General features: G+C 43.5%; 1 long non-coding RNA gene across 1 annotated transcript in view; it reads right to left on the reverse strand.

Annotated features, from left to right (window-relative positions):
* Nucleotides 1-4,983: 4,983 nt before the first annotated feature.
* The window catches only part of LOC108446794, a 10,363-nt gene continuing 3,879 nt past the window's right edge, over nt 4,984-11,467 (reverse strand). Inside the window, exons 4-5 of the long non-coding RNA XR_001862096.1 lie at nt 6,695-6,808; nt 4,984-5,094 (exon numbers count right to left, since the gene is read on the reverse strand). This is a non-coding gene — a long non-coding RNA (uncharacterized LOC108446794). The remainder of the gene's footprint in view (nt 5,095-6,694; nt 6,809-11,467) is intronic.

Consider the following 11,467-nt stretch of genomic DNA (forward strand, 5'->3'; position numbering starts at 1 on the left):
TGATTTTTCTGAAATCAGTTTATAAAAAATGAATAGGGATGCTTCATTTGCTGAAGAAAATCGATCTATAGGCTCATTTGAATATTAAAGACATCATGTTTATCCCTTCTCTTGATAAAGAGTGGCTTTTCCCATTCGTGTTTTAGCAGGAGCATCTCCGTTCTAAGCCCAAAATCCTTCCAGCCACAGCTTGATAAGTAAAGCATTATCTCAGTGAGGTTATATCCATCTAAAAATTCCAGAGGGAGGGGAAAATCAGGACTCTGGGCACTGGTCAGTGGTTGCAGTGCAGCTCTGTATGCTCAGTGAGCTGGAGAAGTCGAGCTCATCAGGCCATGAGTCTCCACCCTTCACTTATTCCCCCTCTGAGCCACGGCTGTGACACGTTTTCCTCTCCACCCTTGTCAGGGTTGGGTTCTGTATCAGTTTTGTTTGGAATGTCACAGCAAGCAGGAGGGCTCCTCTCACTGAGGTCAGAAAGGGAGATTTCTGGGATGCATTTTGGGGGGCTTTTAGTGCTTCACATTCCAGTGGCAATCTACAGAAGGAGGGAGGTTTTCTTAGGAAGGAAAGATTTTAAAGGAGGCATTGAAAATTCCAGATTTACCTCTAAAAATGCTGTGGAATCTTTTTTTTTTTTTTTTGACAAAAAGTAGCTTTTCAGGTGGAAAAATTTGGGAAAGTCTTATTTAATGAAAAGTTGATTGATGACCTTCACCAATAATCCATCTTTCCACTCAGAGGAGTTTTTAATCAATTTAGGATATTGATGAAGAAATTTTTTACCAAGATGGTGGTGAGGTCCTGACATAGATTACCTGGAAATGTTGTGGCTGCCACATCCCTGGAAGTGTCCAAGGCCAGGTTGGACATGGCTTGGAGCAACCTGGGATAGAGGAAAATGACCCTGCCCATGGGCAGGGGTGGCACTGGATGAGCTTTGAGGTCCCTTCCAACCCAAACCATTCTGTGATGATTCTATTTCAACAAGAGTCACAAGTTAAACAAGTGGATGATTAAACTAATCCCAATTAACTTTAGGAAGATATTAAATTTGGAAAAAGCTGACTTCTGATTTAATTTGGTTCCTCATTACCAACCCTTCCAGCTCTGTAAGGTCTTTTAGTGCCAAGAGCTTCTTTTCAATTAAAACCCAGGGAATGGTGGGACAACACACTGCCAGGTACACAGTCACTATCAGAATTATCTAATTAGTTATTGTGTTACTAATTTAATTCAGAGTTTTAATTGTTTGACACTACACCAAAACGTTCAGGCACCTCCAGTTTAAAACTACACAAATAATCATGAACTGTGCTTTGTATTTGTTCATTTTTAGAAAGATGTCAGCAGATTTTCCTATACAGCAACTCATTATTTCTGTCACTTTAAACTTGTATTGGTTAAAACAGATTTTTCTGCATTCAGCAGTGCTAAACAGCTACTAAATAACTGTTAGTTATATTAAATTGGACTATTACTTTTACTAAATTAATGCCAGTTTAACCTGAGCCACTCAGTAAAGAAGAAATTCTTGTGAGGAGTGAGCTGAACAGTGAGGGCCAAAGCTGCAGGAATGGCACATCCATAGCAAGAACCATAAAATTCTCTGTCAACTAAAAGCAAAATGTGAATTGACAAAACTACTCCAAAACATGCAATGAATAGGTGGAAATTAAAAGATTGCATCACATTTCAGCAAGGCTCAGCTTCCAAAACATCCTCAACGAAAATGCAGAGTTCTGTGAGTCCTATTCTTTCTTTATCATCAGCCCCAAGCAAAGACACGCTTGAAGGGGGGTAATTTTTAGAGTCACAATGCAGAAAGAATGCAAGAAAAACCCTCCACAGTCCACTTTGCTGGGTCTCGTCCTGCCCTGGAGGGAAGATGTGCAGCTGAAGAGGTTTATTCCCTAATCCCCCTGGCCCTGGCTGGTCCACGCCAGGGCTGACTCTGATACCTTCCCAGATCCTGGGGAGATCAGCAGCTTAATCCCAATTCCCAGCTGCCCTCAGGTTGGCTGCCCACAGCCCTGGAGCTGTCAGCCTTCCTCTGGCAAGGAATAGAATTGCCATTCGTGGCAGCCAGAGCTCTTCCAGTCTCCTTGGTGTCCCAGTGCATCCCTGGCTGTCCTGTCAGTGCTCTCTTTACCCAGTCCTGACGGCTGACAGACAGCTGGAACAGCACAATCAGCACTGGGGCAGTTCTGTAGGATGGATACTGCAGCAAAATCTTGTGACAGCGTCTGCAAGGACACAGGTGAGGAGCATACCCTTACTTTTCTCCCCTAGCATTGCATTATTATTAATTCTCCAGACCACTAATTTTAAAGAAGGATTAGAAGCAGAGATCACAACTTCTAACACATCTTTGCTGCTGCAAAGGCTGTAGCCACAGCTCTGGATAATTTTTATAGAAACCAAGTTGAGCCCTCAGCAGGCACAGACGTGACCCTGTTGCACTTGTCAGTGGTTTGCTGCATTACAGCAGCTCAGCACCTCTCCCAGACATCAAACTTTGAGGTATTACCTGAAAACAACCTGCTTGTAGTGCTGGGAGAGGGAGTGACCCTGCTGAGATGGGAACTTAAAGCCACGCCACGTTGCCAGAGGCAAATGGAGCATGAAACCCTGCGCTGGTAGGAAAGTTCCTGCAGGGGAACAGTGATCCTGAGTAGTCTTTTAACCTTTCTAAAACTGGGACTGTGATCCCTTCATGAGCATCTACCCAGTGTGGTTATCCAGCCTTTGGCACACGCTGCAGGGACGTGGAACAGACGAGCCGTGCCTCGGATGGGAAAAGCAGCAGGAAGGGTCAGGGGCATATTCAGGTGTCATTTTTGGCTGCAGAGGATTCCTTTGGGCTCATCCACCTGGATGATCCCCTCCATGAGCTGCAGATCCTCAGCAGAGCAGAGCCCAAGCAGCTTTTTCGTGCCCCCAGTTAACCCTCCTGGCTGCAGCCACCTGAGGCTCTCACTTCTCCCCCTTTCACCCATAGCTCTCCAGCTAAATTTGTGCAAAAATACAACACAAAGCTTAGAAACAACAAAACAGAGGCAAAATGCTGTGGTTTTTGCTCTAGAGATATAAACTACATCCTAAAACCTGAACTATTACCCACTTTTATTCAAATCTTTAGGAGCAACGCGTTGCTCTGGAGGTTTAATTTGATTTATCACTGGTTATGCCGAACCAGGGGCATGTGAAGAGTAACATCCAGCATGACCACGGGAATTCCAGTCACTGGGGAAGAATCACAGTCCTGCAGTCAGAAAAATGACCTCACCTCCCTTCATTACAGATTGATCTTGGCCCTCCATTATTGCTGCCACTGACGAGGCAATCGCATTAGGGCGGCTCCGAAGGAGCTGACACAATGGAGCCTCCAGATCTAAATTCAGAAGTGTCCCACCTTGTCACTTGTCCCATTGCAAATCTTCTTTGGCAGGGGGTAAGGGGGAAGGGCTATTTATAATTTAGCCATAAAATTTTAATTGTGGGCTGAAATCGGCTGGGGTTATAAATAAAGTTTGGTCGTGAAGTTGCGTGAGAGAGAGAGAGGCTGAAAGCGGAAGGTGCTTGACATTGAAGAGGCATTGATTTAGCTCGTTAATAAATCAGGTAATTATTGGATTTTAAAATAAACACTTCTTTGTGAGGATAAGACTCATTTAAAGAACGTCTGAGATAGGTCAGTGAGGTTTCACCTTTCCACGCCCATATAAATTACTTTATGGTTTGGTTTATGGTTAATCAAAAAGAAACCAGCTGGAAATCATTCCACACCTCATTTTTGCATTGTCACTTGTGGAAAGGTCACACGAATCCTGCTGGAATCGAGGAAGAGATTTACTCCACTTGCCCATTCTCCTTTGGGCACGAAAAACTACACACAAGGAGCCTCCCTTGCAGTCCAGGTGCCTGAATACATCCCCTTCCTTTGGGAATTCAGGACTTTAATCTCAATTGGACAGTTTCAAGACCTTCGTATGAATTTCAAATTACTTGAAGACAGACCTTCAAACCAGCAGGCAGCTCTGAGTAACTGTGTTAGACATAAATAGGTTCTTTTAAGCAGAAGATATAGGAGCATTTTGTGTTACAGATTCTGAGCAATTTGAAGCCAGGATTAAAGCAATAATACAGGCCGCAGATCATTAATGCAAATGCCTAAGTTTGCAATTCTGGACACAGCCCTGGGCTCAGCCATCAGTATTCACAAAAGGACTTCACAAACACAGCAGCATACTAATAAAAAAAAAAAGAAAGAAAAAAGATCACTCTGCAGAACCACAGCTGCTCAGTATAGATCATCTTTCCATTTTAATTTGTATCATCATCTTTCCAAGTCAAATTGACTAATACCAGGGTGCCTTATCCAAGGGCCATGTGGTCCAATCAAAGATCAATTCCAAGTGTGTTGGAAGAGATTGATTCATTTAATTCCTGGACATCAGAAGCTCTAAGCTCTTCTCCCCTCGCCAAGGCATGACTGCAGCCTCATTCCAGCCACAAAGACACCCAGACAATACCCAGCAGATGCAGATTAACTGGAATGAGCTTTTATTAACTCACCTGGAAACAGAAGCCAGAGATAAATCACCCAGAGCTCATCCTCCCTTCAGAATCTCACTGTGTCAGCCAGGCTAAAACTTCCCTGACCCACTGGGGCCTTCCAACCTTTCTTTGGATAAGATCCCCCCAGGCTCACTCATAAAGTCACCTGCAGTTGTGGTTTATCACCAGTTTGGGGGTGCTCACACCCAACAGAAGACATCAGAAAGGGTTTTGGTTGTTCATCCTGCTCAGCCCCAAGGAATTGGATCCACCAGGGCCGCGCTGCCTCCCCAGCACCAAGCCAGACCCTCTGTGGTCAGGAGCACAAACTGAGACACAAAATGTTCCACAAGAGCTTCCAACCAGTTGTATGCAAAGTTAATCACCTCCAGATTATGAAATCAGCTAAAGTTTCTCACCTTGATGGCCTGCCAGCACCCTGGATTATTATTAATCCCTCAGGACAGGTTATGGATCTCATCCTGCAAAGCCAAGGAGCGCTTGCATTTGGGCAGTTTGTCTCTCATTTATAGTCTGCAAAAAGGATAGAAAACTGTGTTTGAAAATACATTTGTAGGTGATTTATAGCCCATCAGAAATACTCTCAGGTAAGACCTGAAAGCAGAGAGATGCAGCAGCACAATCAGCAAACACCTCTGACAATGCCAAGTGCTTGGGTAAGGTTAGAGCACCCCAAAAATGCCTCTGTCCCACGAACCTCATGAAAAAACCAGAGGTTTTAAGAAATAAATATGAGAAAAGACACATGGGCACATCCTCCACCTTCATCACCCGCAGACATCTGTGTCCACACGGGCTGGGGAAGAGTTTTCTTCCTGCTTTTCCCCTCTGCTGTCTCTTGTTCAGCTCCTCCACAGAAGGGAAACCCAAACCAGCCAAGGACAAAGCAGCACCAGGAGAGAAACGAATTTCCAGCGTGCCTTGATTGAAAATTCCAGTGTAGCCAAACCAGAACACAGATTGCATTTGGGTCCCTGAGCCATCCAACAGCCTCAGGTACTCCTTGGGTAATGATTTTTACTCCCACTGGCTGGATTTTATGCTGAAATTAATGTCTTCTGCAAATGGATCTCTTCCTGATTTTCTTCAGGATGGGGTTTTTTTCAGAGTTTGTATTTTTCAAGTGTTTCATACTGAAATTTTGCTCTGATATCGACCCCAGAACTCCCTGGAGTCAAGTTGGTCTTTCTCTTTCCTGCTCCCCTCTTTTAGAACAATGGGAAGTCTTAGAAATGTACTTTTTAAATCTTAAAACATAATTACAGATTATTTTTATCCACCTTCATAATGCAGAAAATTCTTCCAGAGGAAAATTTAATAAAAAATGGAAAACAAAACATTAAGATTACTCAGTACTCTCAGAGCAATGCTTTGGCTGAAAAGCTGATTTAAAAATCCAAATTAGTTAATGTTTGATAATGAAATCAATAATATAATTATATCTTTCTGGCAATGCATTTATCTGAGATTTTTCTTATTACTTTGTTTATTTTTCCACTCCAATACCTTTTGCAAATTACTTATAATTAAGATAAAGCAGTGATTGCAAAATTACTACAGGACGTGGTGTTTTCATTAATTTGGGCAGCCCAAATCAGATTGTGGGGAAACTCATCTAAACAACCTGCAAAATCCCCAAACTCCTAAATTATCCTTTTCAGGAGGTATTTGCAGGGCAGTGCATTCTAATTCAGTGAAATTTAGTATTTCTACACCTTCTGTTCAGATACCTGAATACACAGTGCACAATTCCTATTTCATTTTTGGTAGAAAATTCAGACTTCTTTACATATAAATATATTTACAGGGATTGAGTAGAACAGCCTAAGTGCCTAAATTCCCCTGAGATTCCACTCCTTGTCATAATAAAGCGAGGGCAGATAAATCCAGTCTCTGACGGTGTGCCAGGATATAAAAAAGCAGATTTTCTCGTTGTGGGGAGCACAATTCTGGGTTTGTAATGAATGGGAGATATAATAATCCCTACAAAACACCTTTCTCAGCAATTTTTCCAGTTTATTCTATTCTCTGATTTACCTTTTGGCCAGAATTCCAACCTCATCCCTCCAGTTTTCTGAGCTGGAGGTGGGTTTCCAAGAAAACTTCATCTTACCTTGATTTTGTGGCATTCCTTCACTAAATGTCCCACTTGTGACTAGAGGGACACTTTTCATCTTGCATTTATGGTAAAACCAGGCTTAGGAGGGCTCCAGATGGGCTCAGGCTTCTGAAAAAGACAAAGAGCTTTTTGTAATCTGAAGAGAGGGGAAAAAAATAACCCAGAATTGTGCAGTGATGGGCAGAGATTTGAGCAGTGACTGCCCTGTTTTCAGCGGGGTTTGCTTTGAGAAACCTTTATTTGTACAACAGATCTCAAAATGCTTCAAAGAAATCCCCAGCAGTGGGAGCAGAAATTGGCTTTCTAATGGCTGATGTTCTCCACCCTGAGAAGGTAAAACACCACCCAGCAAAACAAACAAGACAAGCATTTTATGAAATAGAGCAGAGAGGTCTCCTCTAATGCAGGAATCAGGGATTAGATTTCCTGCCTGGCAGTACACAGGAGGTCAGGAAAGATATTTATAATGGCATTTTCTTGCTTAAAAATCTATGAAAACAACGGATTGTTGTGTCAGGTTCAGGCTCTGCTCTGCTCTGTTTCTTTCCAGTTTGACCTCTTAATCCCATCCATCTCAGCACAGAGTTATTATCTTCCTAAATCCACTGGAGTTCTCCTTCAAGTGTGCTGAAATCAGGGACAATTTTTGCTTCAGGTACAAGCTGGACCTAAGGCTTTCATTTTTAAAAAATACATTGGTGATGGGGTTTTTTTTAGAACATATATATTCAAATATATATTAATATTTAAGCAAAGTGCTTCAGTTTGTGTCCCCTAGTTCCCAGAAAACAAGATGAATTACCTTGCTATCAATCTTTTTTTTTTTTTTTTTGGTCCTGTAGTACTGACAGTAAGCAAAACCAATAATCAAAACCCAATTATTTCCAAAATGCAGCAAATTAATTAATGCACACAGGACCTAATACCATGACTAAACCCCAGCATTTGAGGGACTGGATGCAGAGTTTAGAAGGACAAGATGCTCCACCCATGGGGATCTCCCCTTTATTTTGGGGGGTTTTTTTTAGCTTTCTTCAGTCCCCAAAGCTAAATTTCATTGGTGTTTTTGGAGAAGGGAAAGATTTTGTTGTCTCCATGTCCCAGTAAAAGATATTTCTCTTGAAGCACAAGGTCTCTGAGCTGGTTTGGTTTAACTGAGCCCCACACCTGGGCCAGGAGGACACCCTTGTACAAACAACAATGAATCCAAGGAAAACCTCACTGAGCACATGGAAATATTGGAAGAGAGAACTCCCAAAGGCCTTGCTGTGGGATAGGAACTCTCAGAAAACATTCCTGGCTATTGCAAGTCCTACATTGGAAACCCAAAAGTAAATATTGTCCTACTTACATTTTAAAATATTTATCTCAATTATTGTTTGCAGAAAAAAATAATAAAAAATGAAAGCCCAGCTAAGCACCACGAGCAGCAGTGGATCCGAAACCTAATCATCAGTGAGTTGTAAGCAGATAGCATTAATTAGGGATCCTCTTTGTGAATTCCTAATTACCTTGCAGCATTTTTCCTAATGATGGGAAGCACGTTAGAATGTGCCAGGCTTTCTAATAATCCCCATTATTTATTGATGCTCTCTTTATGCTCCTAAAGATGTTGAGACATTTCAAGCAATCCAGAATATTTGCAAAGCCTGATCAACTGACACAAGCCCTGGTTCAGGGAAGTACTCAAGCATTTCATTATCATTAAGGCTGGAAGAGACCTCCAAGATCATCAAGTCCAACCTTTGCCTTAATATCTCCATTCCTACTAAACCATATCCCAGAGAGCTACCACTCATTTTCTGAACACTTCCAGGGATGGTGATTCCAGCACTGCTCCAGGCAGCCTGTTCCAGTGTTGAACCACTCCTTCAGGGAAGAGAATTTTTCTAAAATCCAGCTTGAACCTCCCCAACTCAACTTGAGGCCATTTGTTTTGCTGTATTTTCAAAATGTGCTTCAAAATTCAAAATTTTTAATGTATTAAAGAAAACCCAAAAAACCAGACCCGATATTATTTATCCAGGTATGTGATACCTATTCAGAATTCTGTATTTTAGACTCTGTTAAAAGAATAAAAATAGCTACCTTGGCAGAATTTAGAAGAATAAAAAGATAAAAAATAAATGAAGAAAGAGAGACATGAATATTGTTTGATTACACTGGTAAGAACCTGGGCAGTTCTATTATTGCACTCACAAAATTAGAATCCCATAAACTGTTTGTTTAGCATAAATTCTGTGCTCTGAACTCTGAAGGAGGTGAATTTCTGTAAGGAGTTAATAGCCTTAAACTAATGTTGGTGTGGGATGGCTTGGGAATTATTCGTGGTCAACACTCCAAGGGTTTGAAACAACCACAGAGGAATTGTTACATCTTAAGAGGATGATGGAGGCCCAAATTTAAAGGTCAGGTTTAATTTCCTGCTCAGTGAGAGGTTTCCTTGTAAGGCCCAGGACTTTGGGGTTGGACACCTAATGCCTCATAAAATCCAAAGCTTCCCTGTCCATTTCTAGTACAGAAGGATGGACTAAAAGTGGAACCTGCTGAAACAGAAATGTTTTGTCTGTTATGAACAACCCAAACCCTCCAGTAGCCATGATCATTACTAGAAATCTGACTTCCATCAGTCTGAAACATCCCCAATTTTAACAAAAACCACAAGACTTGTGGGACAACAGCTGCCGGTTCACAATTTGCTGCTTTAAAACGAGACTCAAGTCTCGGCAAATGCATTCCCTGTTTCTCTGTGCTAGGATTCATTAATTTTTAGGCAAATAGTGTGACTTGCAATATTATTATAAATCACAGAAGTTACTCTCCTAGTCATGCTCAGCAACAGCACTGAGACAGAAGCAGAGCTTGCTAATTATTTGCCACAACAAAGATTATAATGAATGCTCTCATTAAGTATTCCTTTATGTTTGATGAACTAATAAATAATTTCTTCCTCAGCCATTATAAAATCATTTGGCACAAAGACCCTTGATGCACTCACAAGCCCCTCCAGGTAAGTTTTTATTCTGTATTTTTTATCATCTCTGGGTCATGATGGACTTTTCCCAACTCAGACACGTTTGCTCTTTCTTCCATTACCAGGAACACTCTGCACCAACAGCTGCAACTGGATTATTGGATTTTGTTGGGAATCCTGGGGTATTCTCACCACCCAGAGCGAGCCAGCCCACAGTGCTCATCCCGTTTTCCTCCCATCTCTCCTGCCAGGAGGAAGAGATGCTCCAGAGGTGTCCCAGTGCAGTAACCAGGCTGACAGCAGACACCAGGCTCAGGATATGGCTCATGCTCCTTGTCTTGTTGTCTGATGAGGGAGCTGGGAAAGGGGCTCAGGCTGGAGCAAAGGAGGCTCAGGGGGGACCTTGTGGCTCTGCACAAGTCCCTGACAGGAGGGGGGAGCCGGGGGGGTCGGGCTCTGCTCGCAGGGAACAGGGCCAGGAGGAGAGGGAACGGCCTCAGGCTGGGCCAGGGGAATTCTTCATCAGGAGGAATTTCCCCATGGAAAGGGAGGTCAGGCCTTGGCAGGGGCTGCCCAGGGAGGTTTGGAGTGTCCATCCCTGGAGGTGTCCAAGGAAGGGCTGGAGGTGGCACTCAGGGCTGGGGACAAGGTGGGCATTGGTCACAGGTTGTAATCTGTGGTCTTGGAGGGCTTTTCCAACCTAAATGATTTGGGGATTCTCACTCTCCACAACTCCCTGAAGGGAGGTTGGAGCCAGGAGGGGTTGGTCTCTTCTCCCAGTTAAAGAGTGACAGAACAAGAGGAAATGGCTTCAAATTGCATCAGGGGAGGTTTTTTGTATTTCAAAAAATGTCTTCACTGAAAGAGTGGTCCAGCCCTGGCACAGCTGCCCAGGACAGTGGTGGAGTCCCCATCCCTGGGGGGATTTACAGCTGTGTGGATGTGGCACTTGGGGATGTGGGTTAGTGGTGGCCTTGGGGAACAGTTGGGCTCGAGGGTCTTTATGGGTCTTTTCCAACTTAAACCATCCTATGGTTCCACCTCCCTGCAGCTTCCCTCAGCTCCCTCCCATTCCAGAGGTCCATGTTGGCAGAAGCCATGGAGCAGAGCCCCCAGTCCCACCCCAACTGTCCCCTGAGCCATCCCCACCCTGCCACAAAGCCACCGGCACCCCAAGCCCGCGCGCTGCCCCCGAGAGCTGCTGCGGCTGCTCACAGGGATTTTGCCCACAGTGCAAAGAAAGACGGAGGAGTTTCCTTCCCATCCCGCTTCCTTTTCATTTCAAACAGGAGCAAACGTGACAAATCCTCGGTGGGAGAACAACAGGATCTGCTTCATTCAAATGCCTCCTCTCCCTGCAAGAGCGACGATAGCGCAGCCCAAGCACCGAGGCCGGCGTGAAATCAATTCCAGCCGCCGCGTACAAGGGAAATTTGAAATACAAATAGGAATGTTCTCCAGCTATTATAAATGTTGGGTTTTTTCTACGAGCACCGTTGGCTTATCTGTGTTATTACCACAAAGCTTTTTGGAGTTATGTGTGTAACAGCAGCCACAACAACTTGTTCCTTAAAAAAAACCCAAGCAGTGATGCAGCACTGTTAGAGCAGCTTAAACAGCAAAATTACTAATGAATCCACTCTGCAGCCCTCAGAGCCACTTCTCACGTGTGCTATGGGAGTCACTGGAGTCTGGGCATGTCTTGGAGCTGAGGGCTGGGTAAGCAAAGCAGAAAATCCATGATGATAGGAGTGATGATTGTATTTATTTGCACTTGGGTAGCGGGTGAGATT

The sequence above is a fragment of the Corvus brachyrhynchos genome, unplaced genomic scaffold (genome assembly GCF_000691975.1).
Source record: "Corvus brachyrhynchos isolate BGI_N302 unplaced genomic scaffold, ASM69197v1 scaffold544, whole genome shotgun sequence".
NCBI lineage: Eukaryota > Metazoa > Chordata > Aves > Passeriformes > Corvidae > Corvus > Corvus brachyrhynchos.